Source organism: Hesperophylax consimilis, chromosome 27 (assembly GCF_061612785.1).
Source record: "Hesperophylax consimilis isolate HC1 chromosome 27, BYU_Hcon_1.0, whole genome shotgun sequence".
Classification (NCBI taxonomy): domain Eukaryota; kingdom Metazoa; phylum Arthropoda; class Insecta; order Trichoptera; family Limnephilidae; genus Hesperophylax; species Hesperophylax consimilis.
In genome coordinates, this window is record NC_142862.1 from 26,618,679 (window position 1) to 26,635,021 (window position 16,343).

General features: G+C 34.4%; 3 non-coding genes across 3 annotated transcripts; all 3 read left to right on the forward strand.

The window, feature by feature from the left end:
* Nucleotides 1–5,574: 5,574 nt before the first annotated feature.
* Nucleotides 5,575–5,693, forward strand: LOC149410855 (5S ribosomal RNA). The gene has a single exon (XR_016305014.1). It is a non-coding gene; the product is annotated as a 5S ribosomal RNA (ribosomal RNA).
* A 323-nt stretch (nucleotides 5,694–6,016) lies between these two features.
* Nucleotides 6,017–6,135, forward strand: LOC149410856 (5S ribosomal RNA). Its single transcript, XR_016305015.1, has one exon. It is a non-coding gene; the product is annotated as a 5S ribosomal RNA (ribosomal RNA).
* A 323-nt stretch (nucleotides 6,136–6,458) lies between these two features.
* Nucleotides 6,459–6,577, forward strand: LOC149410857 (5S ribosomal RNA). Its single transcript, XR_016305016.1, has one exon. It is a non-coding gene; the product is annotated as a 5S ribosomal RNA (ribosomal RNA).
* Nucleotides 6,578–16,343: the final 9,766 nt, after the last annotated feature.

Here is a 16,343-nt window from a genome sequence, read left to right on the forward strand (position 1 = left end):
ATTAATTCTGTTCAACAGCAAGACTGCTCTCCCCACCGGCATGACCATTGGCAAGTTGGTCCTGCAGGCCGGGAGATAAAACAGTCTATGCTGTCGGTGACGGAGATAACCATCAGGAACATAGAGACTAATATACTCTCCATGATAGTCGGATTTACTAACCATCCACGAATCAGTTTGAAGAAGTGTGATACAATATGCACATCTCTTCTGACCCGTAGATGGTTCATACCGAGCATGCCCAAGAGAAAGTCAGTAGGATAGAGCCACGGGTAGTAGCCATACTCCCTCAGGTAGAGGAATCTCAGAAATTTCTTCTGCACTCTCTCCAACATGAGGGAATACTTCACCTGATGTGGGCTCCAAACCACCGACCCACTCTCAAGCCTACTCCTAACCAACGCAATGTATAGCACTTGGAGAACCCGTGTGTCTCTAAAATTCATCGCAGTGCGTAGGACGAAGCCCAGCATTTTCAGTGAAGCACTACACGTCATTTCGATATGAGTATGAAATGTCAGCCTACTATCAAACATGATGCCAAGATCTTTCATAGTGGAGACACGTTTTAAACTTCGGGCATTCATGGTATACCGGTAAAACCAAGTATGACGTGCCCTTGTGAAAGAAAGAATGAAACATTTAGAAACATTGAATTCGATCCGATTCCGTTTACTCCAGTCAACAATTCTATTAATGTCCGATTGGAGTCGAATGCAGTCTTCTAAAGTTTTAATTTCCAAGAATAGTTTTAGGTCATCAGCAAAAAGAAGTGACCTGGAATGCAGAATATTTTCTGTAATATCGTTAATAAAAATTAGAAAGAGGAGCGGTCCTAAATTAGAGCCCTGTGGAACGCCTGAGAGTACAAGGAATAATTTTGACATGAATATTCCATGAGATACAAATTGCTTTCTTCCAGTAAAATAGCTTGCAAAGAATATGAGAAACCGTAAAGAAAAACCTATAGTTGACAATTTATTCAATAATATGTCATGGTTTACGGTATCAAATGCCTTCGAGAAATCATTATATGAGCAATCTACTTGGTAGCCCTTATCTAAAGATTTGGAAACATAATCTGTGAGTACCAGTAGGTTAGTATCTGTTGATCGACCTTTTCTAAACCCATGCTGTTCCGATATTAAGAAAGGCTCTACTTGAAACAGCACATGTTTATGAATTATCGATTCGAATAACTTAGCCGGGGCGGAAAGTATTGCCACTGGCCTGAAATTTTCGACAGATGTCTTTGATCCACTTTTGAAAATGGGACAAATTTTTGAGACTTTCCAGGAATCAGGAAATACACCAATATCTAAAGATAGGTTGAATATAAAACTTAGTGGCATTTTTAAAAATTCAACACATCCTTTTAAAAAAAATACTGGAAGAAAGTCTGGCCCAAGTGAATGTGTATGTTTCATGTTATTAATTGAAGATTTAACATCTGATTCGTCTATATGACTTATATCAATGTTTTGGGCTCCCTTCACATTCATCTTGGAAGCAGAAATGGGATTTAGTAATGGAGGCTCATTACTGTACACTGATTGGAAATGAGTTGCAAATGCATTGGCTACATCCGCTTCTCTAACTTCCCGATCACCATGCATCATGATGTCTGTTATACCACCATCTTTGCGCAGTGATTTTACGTAGTCCCAAAATGCCTTGGGATCATGCTTGATATCACTCTCTATTGAGTCGACATACGTTCGGAATGCTATATGAACATTTCTTCTAACAACTGCTCTGAGGTTACTGAACATTTCATACTCATTTTGGTCACCAGTAGCTTTCCATTTTTTATGGTGAGCATGTTTTATCTCAATGCTCCTGATGGTATCTCTAGTGAACCACTTCGGATACCTACGTCCACCTCTGTTGGGAGGTTTCCTAGGGAAGCAAGCGTCAAATACATTATATATACATGAATAAAAATGGTGTAGCGCCTCATTAACGGTATCGAATTTAGAAAGTTCATGCCAATCCAATTGGCTCATCATCTGATAAAGTTTGACAAAATCACCCCTACCAAAAATCCATCCCCGCAAAGTGCCGTCTGTAGTTTTAGGTAATTTGGTAGTCTTCGGAGGCTTTTTACAAGAATACCGGAACTCTAATGCGGGGTGATATTTGTCCTCATATACGAGGGGAGAATCGCTATGTATGACATTTAATTCAATGTTACACAAAACTAGATCCAACATCCTCAACTCAGAAATGGGAATACCATTATTCTGGGTGAGCCCAAACACTTCGCATAAAAAATTGAGGTCATTTTCAACATCCTTGCCGCTACGCGCTGAATGGATGTTAAAATCTCCCAAAACAATAATATTCCTTCCTCCGAGAAGATCCACGTTTTCGTGAAACTTATCGAAGAATAGTTGATATGTTTCCAGAGTTGATACCGGTGGAAAATATATTACACATATAAAAGTAACAAACAAATCGATTGTAATTTTTATCCACAAGTCTTCGATGTCAGCTTCCAGATCAGGCATGTGTTCGGCCTTAAACTTAGTTTTGACAGCCAAAAGGCAGCCTCCGCCTTGTCTATTATTAATTATCAATTATTAATTATCAATTATTAATGATCAATTATTAATTATCAATTATTACTTATCAATTATTAATTATCAATTATTAATTATCTTGTATTAATTATCAATTATCAAATATCAATTATTATTTATTATTATTAGCTCATTAACCAATCGATCAGCCGACAATTTACAGGAATTCAATTCAGTCTAATTTTATTCGTTTACACTTTCGATGGAATCCAACAACATCTGTTTATCTGTTTTTTGTGGGGTTAACATTTAAACAAATAACAAACCACACCTCAATCCATAACACGGTCAGCTTCATTATTGTCTGCACCAGCCTCCAAAATTTTCGTCTATAATAAAACAAAAAAATACGAGTATAAGTGTTGGTAAGTGTAAGTGTTTCTTGTAATGGCTTTAGGCGTGGTGGTAATCAAGGCCGGCGCAATTGAAGCAGTCCGCCCTGGCGCTGAATTGACAAGGCGCCAAGTACCCAAGTAGTCATGGCGCTGATAATACCTAACACCTTCTTGTGCGCCCTTGTGATTTTACGCGCGATTTTCAGTATCAAAACATACCCCAATTGGGGATGCCAAAGTCGTACTGGTTCCAGACGGTTGAAAGATTACAAAAAGGTAAAAAAAATCCAACCTAACTGAACCTAACCTAAATTTCAAAATTAAGATACATGAAATATGTCGGATATATCGAAACAATATGTCAAATTACAATTTAAATGTTTTATATGACAATGTGTTAAATTATTATATTTTACATTACAACGTGTTAAATTACAAAGTGTTAAATTAATATGTTTTAAATTACAGTGTGTTAAATTAAAATGTGTCTTAATTATATTAGATAATATTTTCAAAAGAAGCTAACTCATTGTCACATGTGACTTGACATTTAAATTACAATGTGTTAAAATACATTCATTAAATTATATTAAAATGGAGACCGATTAAAAAAAAAATTTATGCTATTATTTAACTAAACTTTTTTTTAAATATTTTTTTTTCGAAAATCAAGTCGGTCGGTTTCGGCAAACATTTAACCGTTTATGAAATATTTCTCAAATTACGAAGCGTAGAATTTTTGTGTTTTTCAATATACATATTTATCATTATGAATAATAAATTATTTATTACAAAAATAGTATCGGCGTTCGTGAATTCAATAGATGGACACTTGATTGGTGTAATTTTAAGAAAAATAGTTTTAAAAAGAAAATTTAAAAAAAAATATATTTTTAATTAGTTTAAAAGGTTTAGTGCTAATCTGAACCACTTTGTTTACAGAGTGCGTTTTGTAGGTCTGACGGCGGGGCCAATCAGAGCTCGGACCATAGGGATGTGAAAGCCGTAAAATTAAAGAGACGATAAAATCTGTGTAGGTACCTACATACTTAGGTACTTCATCTATTTATAAATCAAAAATGTAATTATTTTAAACAAAAAAGTAACCTCGGATGGTTCAACCTAAATGGATACTAGAAAAACATGTCTATAATGTTTTTGAATAGTAATCATTATCTGCTTTCTCCAAATGTCGTATTTTTTCTTTTGAGGAAACAGACATACGTTCATTGTGTATATCATCGTTTGTCTCGCCATTATTTAGTATGTAATAAACAGCTGCAGCATTATTGTGATAAGGAACGTAAGCTTATTGTCTTTTTGTGTATAATATAATAAAAGCAGGTATTGGTTGTTGCCTAAGTGTAGTCATACACTCCTTGCTTCATCCACATTCAAACAATAAATTGATTAGTACTCTAACCAATTAGTTACCTGCAACGGGCAAAACAGCCAGTTTAAATTATTTTTTATCCAAACAGTACCACTACCCACTACATAAGTTAGGGTATCTTTTAAATGATTCACCTGTAAGTAAGTAACAACATGTTGTCTGCTTGTTAAATTTGTTCAGCAGGTTTTTTTTTATTATCTAAGTAAATACTGGTTCCTTAGCCACTTATACTTAACACTGCATCTTAGTCACTACGGTCGGGACGGTGAAGATTAGCTGGCTACAGTGAATGAAGATAAATAATAATAAAAATAATATTCTGCTAATTTATATAGCGCCGTTTTCGTGAAAAATCACCTCAAGGGCGCTGTACAAAATTAAATTAAAAATACAATTGGCTTACACCAAGGATTCATAATAACTAGTGACTTACGACTAAGGTTCATAACTAATGACTTAGATCTAAGACTTAAGGCGAAGCTTAATGCCAAATCACTATTACTTAATCACTATTTGATCAATCTTTACAACGAATTGGTGCACATTATGAATACCAAAAAATATGGTTTAGATAAATTGAAGGTTTTCCTATCGCTTCGCTCGAGTAGAACACAAATAAAAAAATAAAAATTACTCAATAAAAAAAAAACTACTAAAACAAATATTTTTATAATAGAAATGTATGAACGCGTAAAAGAAACAAATTAAAAAAAATGGGTGTGTCAAGCCTACGCAAGACAGAAGTGAAACTTCTAGTATTCTTCTCTCTCTCTCTTTTCATTTCATTCTCTCTTTTTTTCTGTCTATTGACATATTTATAAGTAGCATGTGATAAAAAAAATTAAAAGTTATAAAAAAAGAAAAAAAAAATTAGTTAAAGCGGGGATCGAACCTCGGTTCTTCACGACCACAGTCGTGCGCTCTGCCTGTAGACAGCGAAGATGAGTTAGGAGAGTGAGTTAAACTAGGTATATAATATTAGCTAGGCTCCTATAGCGAAATGATCCCGTTTTTTCGTCACGGTCATGAGTCGGTTTTACTCCGGTCCTCGAAATTGCATGACGCGCGTAAAGAAGTTTCACTTCAAAAAATTCCTGCAAAGTTATGGATGTAATTACGATCTTTTTCAAGCGCGTATGTAATGATTATTTTTATCAACGTCGCATACACCTTGCTAATGTTTTCAGTATTATTAGGGCTTTTTTATACTAATTTTCATATATTTATTGGCAGGTAGAGTAGAAATTAATATTGTTTAGCGTTTGCCAACGACCATACCATGTTGAACACACCGGTTCTCGTCCGATCACCGAAGTTAAGCAACATTGGGCGCGGTCAGTACTTGGATGGGTGACCGCTTGGGAACACCGCGTGCCGTTGGCCCATTTTTTATGGTAATTTCATGTTTTTTTTTATTTTTTTATCGTTACTATCATTAATAATATCATAAAATTCTTTAACTTTTCAAGTATGCTACAGGCCTAAAATATTACTTAGTGGATTGATATTATGGTCAACCATTGAAAAAAAAAATTCCTGCAAAGTTATGGATGTAATTACGATCTTTTTCAAGCGCGTATGTAATGATTATTTTTATCAACGTCGCACACACCTTGCTAATGTTTTCAGTATTATTAGGGCTTTTTTATACTAATTTTCATATATTTATTGGCAGGAAGAATAGAAATTAATATTGTTTAGCGTTTGCCAACGACCATACCATGTTGAACACACCGGTTCTCGTCCGATCACCGAAGTTAAGCAACATTGGGCGCGGTCAGTACTTGGATGGGTGACCGCTTGGGAACACCGCGTGCCGTTGGCCCATTTTTTATGGTAATTTCATGTTTTTTTTTATTTTTTTATCGTTACTATCATTAATAATATCATAAAATTCTTTAACTTTTCAAGTATGCTACAGGCCTAAAATATTACTTAGTGGATTGATATTATGGTCAACCATTGAAAAAAAAAATTCCTGCAAAGTTATGGATGTAATTACGATCTTTTTCAAGCGCGTATGTAATGATTATTTTTATCAACGTCGCACACACCTTGCTAATGTTTTCAGTATTATTAGGGCTTTTTTATACTAATTTTCATATATTTATTGGCAGGTAGAATAGAAATTAATATTGTTTAGCGTTTGCCAACGACCATACCATGTTGAACACACCGGTTCTCGTCCGATCACCGAAGTTAAGCAACATTGGGCGCGGTCAGTACTTGGATGGGTGACCGCTTGGGAACACCGCGTGCCGTTGGCCCATTTTTTATGGTAATTTTATGTTTTTTTTTATTTTTTTATCGTTAACATCATAAAAAATTTTATATCATTCTTTAACTTTTCAAGTATGCTACAGGCCTAAAATATTACTTAGTGGATTGATATTATGGTCAACCATTGAAAAAAAAAAAGGCGTTAAAAACAAAAAAATAATGTGCGATGGCCGAGAATCGAACTCGGATCAACTGCTTGGAAAGCAACTACGCTGACCATTACACCACCAACGCCAGTTGTCGAGATGAGCTAAGAAGCATTTATATTTTACTTCAAAACTTTGACTAGATCAAATGAACTTTAATCGGTCCCGCATTTTCGTTTCGGTCATGAGTTGGTTTTACTCCGGTACTCGAAATTGCATGACGCGGGTAAAGAAGTTTCACTTCAAAAAATAAAGTATTATAAAGGGACGATTAGATGGTTTGGGCATGTAGAGCGAATGAGTGAAAGGAGTGTAAGGAGAATATACGATGCAAATGTGAATGGTAGCAAGTCAGGCACGCCCGAGGAAGGCATGGCAAGACCAAGTGAATCAGATACTTGAGTCGGGCCATGTCAAGAGTCAGAATAATAGAAGAGTATGTATGAGACGATGTATGAATGTGAATGAGGCAAGAAGTGTGTGCCAAGAACAAGTTGTTTGGCGGTCCGTCCCCTCTGCCTACCCCTGCGGGAAACGGCGTGATGGTTCACCACTCAAGTAACCACCATTAAGTAACCACTAAATCACCACTAGACGATACGTAACTATTATTAATTTTATATTATTACCATTGATGTACTTTAATTGCTTCTAACCTAATTTTTCTAATTAGATTAACATTTTCGAAGCCTTACTCTCTAATCTGTCACATACCGAAGTACGAATCACATTTATTGAGAAAAATTCTAATAATATCCTTGTACAGGTACCGTTCAACATAAAATTTGCCTTTCCTCTTCTACAGATGCTAAATACCAGAATTAATAATGGAATTTCCAATTACATGTGTTCCTAATTACGTATTGGATGCGAACTGCATTTAAATTTCTCTAATAAACAATAAACAGTGTTAATCTCAATTGACCTCCCGGTTAAGTAAGGTGCTGTATATTATCTGCCTTTGCAAAATATAAATAAATAATAATATATGTACATTTTGATGCAGTATCCCAGTAATGCACGAACCGGTGGATGCAATCCGTTAGCCATAGATTGATAATAGTTTGTTCTAGTCTATAGTTAGTAAAAATATAGAGCATTACACAGGATGTCCGGGGATAAAGTGTGCCAACTTGAGGAGGCGATTCTACATGATTTTAGAAGTAAAAAAATTAAAAAACTTTTTTAGAAATTCCTACGTTTATTTTCCCTTACAAGCGATTGAACATGTTTACCTAAAAACTACTTTAAAACATTAGAATTTCTAAAAAAGTTATATATGTATCTATTTTACTTCTAAAATCATGTAGAATCACCTCCTAAAGTTGGCACACTTTATCTCCGGACACCCTGTACAACTATATTACATATTTGAGGTGATTTTTCATAAAAAAACGGCACTATGCAAATCATCCAAATATTATTAACAGTTATTATAATAATAAAATTATTTAAATAATTTAATAGGTCCACGCAAACGACTTTGCACTTCTCCTAGTGAGGGTTTACAAAACGAATTACTAACATTTTTGCGTCACTTACACTTATCACCTGTGAAATGTATAAACAAGCATTAACCTGTTCACCTGTGAAATGTATGTACAAGCATAAAAATAAATAAATAATTTAGTTTTTGTATTAGGCAATTCACTCTAAATTTAAATATTCACCCTTGTACAAGAGTTCCTTCAATTTTTCTTTAGTATTTTAATCAAAATGTTACATAAAGGATTGGGTAACAAGGTGTGTGGCTCCTTCTAATTGATGTATATCTATGGTGTCGGTGTGTGGCACCTCCAGTATTTACTCAATTAACCATTATTAGAGATGGCAAAATTTCGTTTTAACTAAAAACGCGAAAAAATATTTATGGTTCGAAAATAGGGCATTTATAAGTTTTCTTTGAGTTTCAAGGCATTTGAAAGTGTTTCCAGTGATTTCTATTTCGCGAATTAACGCGAAAAACGTGATTTTGGCCGTATTTCAGCTAAATTATTCTATTTAGCGAAATAGGCGCGAATTTCCCGAAAATACCGGGTATTAAAATAATATGTGAGAATTTCAAAATTCGATATTTATCAGCGGAAATAAGTGATTAAAAATCATCTCTAACTTCAGCTCGCGCTCCACCGACTGTGTGCGTAAACGCTTTCCGAGAATATAGCGTATTTCAGAAGTCAAAGAACCATATAAATTGGAGATGCTAATACAGTAATATTTAGTCCAGTACAACTAAAGAAGAATTGAGAAAAATGCATAAGGAAGGTAGTTTCATGTGAATGTGAAGGGAAAAGTATTATGCCTACTTTTACATTTTTTGAAACCTTTCTACGATTTTTTATAATTTTATTACTATTTTATGTGTAAATATTTAATATTTTTGTACTGTAGGCTAAAATTGCTTTTTGACATTACACAATTTGTGCGAAATAAATTACGCCTATTGATGTTAATCGCAATCTGCATTTGTTGTGTTTGTGTTCGACCCGTACTTAGAGTTTCCTTCCTTATTAATTTAATATTAAAATTAATTATTTATAATCTTTCACATGGAAATACTTGCAAATGAAGGTTAAACATATATTTTACCAAAAATACTTAAAATATGCGCTAAAAACATTCAGGAAATACATTTTTTTCTATTTTGCTAAAAAACGCTAAATTATGCCTCAAAATGCTATAAAACGCTAAATTTCCAATTGTTAATGCTAAAAAATCTGAAAATTAATGCTAAATTTTGCCATCTCTAACCATTATGCACTGGTTAGATTTCCAACCCTGCAATATTTTTGACACACTTCAGTTACCACACCTGCGCTTTGATTTACACCTCAGCATTTCAAAAATTAAGCACGGGCATTCCTTGACCGACAGCCGAGAGCATTGGGCCACCTCTGGACTGGCGAACGACGGATTACGGACACCATTACCTGAGATTCTTGGAGAATTTGACTATCTGAAATAATCTTCCTATCCAGGATTAGCTTCTCACTCTGGAATTGAATTTTAAGGTGCTTTTGATTTTTTTTCAATACATGTTTTATCTTAAATACAAATTATTTAATTAATTAATTAATCATAATTTGTTTTCAGAGCACTAATTCAAGAATTCTAAATTTTATTATATATTTTATTTGTTGGCAAACTAATCCCGTGGTAACAAAAAAGTAAATTATAAAATCACACGAAAACTGATTGTCTACTTAGCTAGCAGTTAAGACTTTCCAAATGAAATTATGCATTTAATTCCCCACCAAATTATCGGGAAAATGTCCAATTTGTAGCGCATGTTTTTCCATTCACCCTGTAATTGAGTAAAATTTAACAAAGTGGGAGTGTGTCATTAGATACTTCATCGGACTGTCACAAGTTAATCGTCGTAGATATATTTCACAGATATTTTTTATTTCAGTTCATGGTACAACTTTCCCTAGCTCTGGGAGTGGGTAGACCTAGTCTAGTACTATCAACCTGTCCATAAAACCATTGTTTATAAGACAGGTGATGCACCACTAGGTTGAGTCGTATAAATAATTTTAAAAAATATATAAACATACAGAAGTTTTTCCTAAAAGGAGTGTAGCATAGCATTACGCGTTCGTAACGCTTTCAATGGTTCTTAACTACAGGGTTTTCCAATAAGAGGTGTTATTTTGATATTCAATCAATGGTTTCGTTGCTTGTGTGGCACGTAGCGCCGTCTGGTTGAAAGTAAACGTTGTCCAAATCAATACCATCCAATTTCGGCCATAAAAAATCATTAATCATCTCTCGATAGCGCAATCCATTCACAGTAACTGTTGCTCCAGCCTCATTTTTGAAAAAGTAAGGTCCAATGACTCTCAGAACATAAACCGCACCAAACAGTCACACGGTGAGGAAAGAGAGGCTTTTCAACAATAATTCTTGGGTTTTGCGAGCCCCAGATGCGACAATTTGCTTATTGACGAAGCCGCCGAGGTGGAAATGGGCCTCATCACTCAAGATGATTTGCATTTGATTCACTCAAGTGAATTTTAATAATTTCAATGCGTTGTTGAAGCGTGTATCGTTCCATTTTTATTAATGGCGTAGTTTCTACTTGTCAAATGTTAAAAAATGACAGCTTCAAAAGTAACATCTACCGAAATAGCGGGCTATTCAAAATAACACCTCTTATTCGAAAACTCTGTACTTCAACTGGTAGTTAGTTGACTGCGTTACTGGTACGTAGCTAGCAGTCTACAATGGAGTGCTGATACCCACACTGATGTATGGCAGTGAGGGATGAAATTGGCAGAAAAAGGATGAAAGTAGACTGAGCCTAATCCATGAGGCGTATGAGTGGTAAAACCGTGTATGATCATATGAAAAATGCGGAGATTCGCAAAGAATGCTTGGCTGATGTAAGCGTAATGAGCAAGATTAAGAAAAGGAATGCTTAGATGGAACCGAGAAAGGAGACATTGCTCTCTCAATTGAACTAAATACTCAGTCAAGAATCGTATTTAGGTGACGATGTATCAATGTGAATGAGGCAAGGAGTGTGTGTCAAGACCGAGTTGTTTGGCGGTCTGCTCTCTCTGCCTACCCCTGCGGGAAACGGCGTGTTGACTAGTTAGTTAGTTAGTCAACTGGTAGTTACTGTGCATCATGGAAGTAATTGTGTAATTCATTTTCTTGCAATATTATTACGGATCGGATGGTTGGAAATTACAGAAATAAACTGCCTCTTACGAGTATCAAAAATTTTATCTGAGCTAATGTTTTTCAAGCAAATTTAAAAAAATCTAATTTATTAATCAAACTGAAATTATGTCTGAAAAAGTGAGGATAGTGGATATAATAATAACATGTTTGTTTAATTCAGCTGAAAAGTGGCGAGTGCAATACTCTGTCTGACATATAAGAGCACACATAATATGAATAAATTATAAGATATTAAATTGAAAGTAGGATATAAAATGCACATAAATTATAACATATTTAACACTAACACTTGTATTCCGGTGGCTTGAGGTAAATTCTCCATCTAAGAAGAAAAATGAAGTTTTTGCTGATTTATTAAAGTCCTGTTAAAAATGGGACATCAGGCCGTTTCCTAATAAAATGTTAGTAGGTACTTTCCGAATATATTTGAAAATGTGTTCATGCACTTGTGTTTGTCCCGTTGATAAATAATGAGGTAATGCAAAAATATTATGATTTTTATGAACACGTATTCCGACTTCGCGTTAATACATTCCTATTTTACTAAAAGTTTAACATGAAACCTATCAATTCATTCGTTCAGGGCCTGCAGTCCCGTTTTAACAGGATTTCGAATAACTTGAAGAGATTTTTAATAAAATAGCTAAATTAACTAACTAATTAACCATCACGCCGTTTCTCCGCAGTGGTAGGCAGAGGGGACGGACCGCCAAACAACTTGGTCTAGGCACACAATTCTTGCCTCATTCACATTCATACATACTCTTCTATTATTCTGACTCTTTACATGGCCCGACTCGAGTACATGATTCACTTGATCGTGCGATGTCTTCCTCGGGCATCCCCGACTTCTGCTACCATTTCAATGAGTTTTCTCCGTGTGAGCGACGGCCTGGACGAGATTTTTTTCTGATTTCCGGTATATCGATATGATTTATTCTTTATTATTTGGTAATCTCAATACCTGAATAGGTGGGTACCTTCTTCCCCTTCCCAATCCATACACTGGGATCCAAAAATTATTAAAAAAAATTTAAAAACCTTTCATGTCTTCTAATAATTATTACATAAGTATCTATTAATACTCTCTTATAGTTATACCTCTAATAGTTTAAAGCCAATGAAATAACCTATATTTCGTAATTTATCTAAAGCTTGTATGTTTTATAAAAAAATATACTAAAATATCATTTAATTCACAATTTTTTAATATGTTTCTACAAATTGGCTACATTTTGGCCAGTGTAAACTCGAGGGATTTGCGGATTGGACAAAATGAGGCCAAATAAACTCCCTTGGCTAAGGTTATGAACGTCTGGAACGTGGGAAATATTTCCAATAAGAGGTGTTATTTTGAATAGCCCGTTATTGCGGTAGATGTTACTTTTGAAGCTGCCTTTTTTATATATTTGATAAGTAGAAACTACGTAATTGATAAAAATGGAACGATACACGCTTCAACAATGCATTGAAATTATTAAAATTCACTTGAGTGAATCAAATGCAAATCATCTTGAGTGATGAGGCCCATTTCCACCTCGGTGGCTTCGTCAACAAGCAAAATTGTTGCATCTGGGGCTCGGAAAACCCAAGAGTTATTGTTAAAGAGCCTTTTTATCCTCAACGTGTGACTTTTTGGTGCGGTTTATGGTCCGGCGGAGTCATTGGACCTTACTTTTTCGAAAATGAGGCTGGAGCAACAGTTACGGTGAATGGATTGCGCTATCGAGAGATGATTAATGATTTTTTATGGCCGAAATTGGATGGTATTGATCTGAACAACGTTTACTTTCAACAAGACGGCGCTACGTGCCACACGAGCAACGAAACCATTGATCTTTTACAGGAAAAGTTTCTTTGAATATCAAAATAACACCTCTTATTGGAAAACCCTATATAAAGAGACTCGCTATCCAGTCGCAGTTAAAGAAGATTTTTATGTTGTTGTATATTTTATTTTTATATTTATTTTATTTTATATTCTAGAAACAAACAGTACATGATTTACAGATATGAAACAATATACAGGAATAAGATATGAAGTGGTATCTTTATTCCTTAATTACCTTAGTAGTATATAGGTGTGTGTGTGACGTGTGTAATGTATTTGTGAGTGTTTGTGTGTATGTATCTGTATGTATGCGCATTGAACAGTTTAAATTATTGACATGATGCCACGTTTGAATTTGGGCAGTGAATCCGAAAAAATGTCAATGTTAGAGTTAAGACAAATATTATTTAGAGTATGAAGAGCTCGGTTAATTGGCAAATTAGATGCTGCATGTGTTTTATAATTAAGCGTGTGGAATAGCACTGTATGTCGTGTATGTCTCAAAGGTGTGTTAAAGTTAATAGGGGACAGAAGTTCAGTACAGTCAATGTCATTGTTTAAAATTCTGTGCATAAATATTGAGTCAGCTACTGCTCGTCTTCGCTGCAAAGTTTCAAATATACACTCAAAGTTGTGTTGTTGAATTTGTAGGTAATATATTTTATTAATTTGTTTTGGATACATTCAAAATAGGCGATGCATATTCCAGTATACTTCTGACTAATGCGAAATATAACATTACAATCGTACGCGGATTACTGATACTTATAATGTTAGTGAAAAATATGCCATTCTTTATTAGATTTCATTAATAAGTTAATTGAAGTACACATATATACGGTGTCCGGAAACTCGTAGTACAAGCGGGAAACTGGAGAATCTACACCACATGGGGAACCCAAAAAAACATAAAGTTTTTTGATTTGAGCATTTTCAAAAAAAAAAAAAAAACAAAAAAAAATATTTTTCGGCTATTTTAGGGTTAAAGTTTTTTCTGGTGTTTAGGGTTGAATAACAGATGTTTTAACCCTGCAGAGCAGAAATATTTTATGATTACACCGGGTTAAATGAAGGGTGATTTCAAAATAATGCTTCAAATCCGAGTTTCTTCATTTGTTTTACTTTCAAATAGTTTTAATTAGTTGGGTACTTTGATCTTCAGTAATAATTTATAAGAATTTGATTAAAAAAAAATAAAAAAATAAAAAATCAACTTCAAACTCGATTTACTCGATAACGAAAGCTCAAATAAAAAAAATATATACTACAAAATCGACTCTAAATGTGATGTAGATTCACCAGTTTCCCGCTTGTACTACGAGTTTCCGGACACCCTGTATAAGCTAGTACAAGCTAGTCTCAAAAGCGTATGAGTAGACTCATTATAACTTGACATCTTCATGTAGAAGTTGGGTGTCCAACAATCTGAATATCTTCCTATCATCGCTTGCACGCTCCAGTCCCCCCATTGGTATGCTGATCAACTTTGTGAGATTATCTTTCATCTCATTTCTGCGCTGTCTAATTTTCCCTCGTGAACTGGGTTTGCTTGAAAACAATAGAAGTTTGCTTCTGTAACCTCTGTGGTCGAGGGGTAAGGCTCTCGACCAGGAATCCGAAAGTCGCGTGTTCAAATTTGATCAATTTGTGTTATTCACAGTTTATTCATTTAAAAATAATGTACAGTATACTTGTGGCACGATCTAGAGTGGAATATACTTTTAGTATCACCCCGGTGTAAAATCGACATTCAGAATTAAAATGCTGCTTAAAATGGCTTTAGCAGTGTTTGGTGTCGAGATCTTAATAGACAGAGCGTTCTTCTTCTCCCATCTGCTTCCCTTCTCCACTACCTTAAACCTCATAACATACCCCAATGTTTGAGAATGCCACAGTCTCACTGGCTGCAGACGGTTGGGAGCAGTTGGAACTCTTGTGCGGTATTCACTTTAAAAAAAGTTTAGGTAGGTACCTATCTATATCTGTATCATTTATAAAATTATTTATTGGTTAAACTTTTCGTATCTGTAGTTAAAACTTACATACGCTATCCAAAGGGGGTTACTAGAGTCCCCCCATAAAATCGCAAAGCGACTGTATCTCTAAATATTTGTTTTTTCCTTTTTCAGCCGTATATATTATATAAGGCTGAAATATTTATCTATTTACTACCTACCGTTTCATCCAGACATCGCCCATCATCGTCCACTAGTCGATCATTAAGTAATGCTAAACGATAAATGAGAAATAATACGAAAGCGAGCAATTGCATATAATTATTACTGTACACGGAGAAAAACTAGCATTGCTAATTTATCAAGACTTTCTTCAAATCATTAGTTGTTGTCGGTTAAAAACGGAATTTGCAGGCCCTTAACGAATAAATTAATAGATTTACCGATAAACTTTTAGTAAAATATGAATATACATTTTTGAGAGATTCTTGATAAATTAGTAATATTCGTTTTTCTTCGTGAAGCCCTTTGAGGGAAAATTAATTTCGTTGGAATTTGATAAATATTATTTAACATCTTTAAAAAATAAGGGCAGAAATTTTATTTAAATTAAAATCGATTACTGATTTTTTTCTATAATAATCTATATTATGGAGCTCGTGATATATAAACAATTTAGAAATCGTAAAAGCTCTCGTTTGGGGTAAGTGAATTACCCCCCTTCGGAACAGAAGTGTTAAGAAACAAACAAAAAAAAGTTACTATCCGATCAAAGCCTTATTTTCGAAGAGTTTAAAAGTATTGAATGTGATGATCCAGTCTGGAAAAACTCAATTGTTACATCATTTATATCAGTATATTGGTTCATCCATAGGCACTAAATTAGTCTATTAGCTTACCCATAGTTGGCGTTAGCTATCGAGTATCGTAGAGACCGAAGAGATAATAAATAAGGGAAAACCTTAAGGCGAAGCTTAATGCTAAATCACTATTTTGATTAATCTTTATAACGAATTGGTTGTAAATTATGAATACCAAAAAAAATTTCTTTGGATAAATTGAAGGTTTTCCTATCGTTTCGCTTGAGTAGAATACAAAATACTCAATAAAAAATATAAATGATGGAAAATAT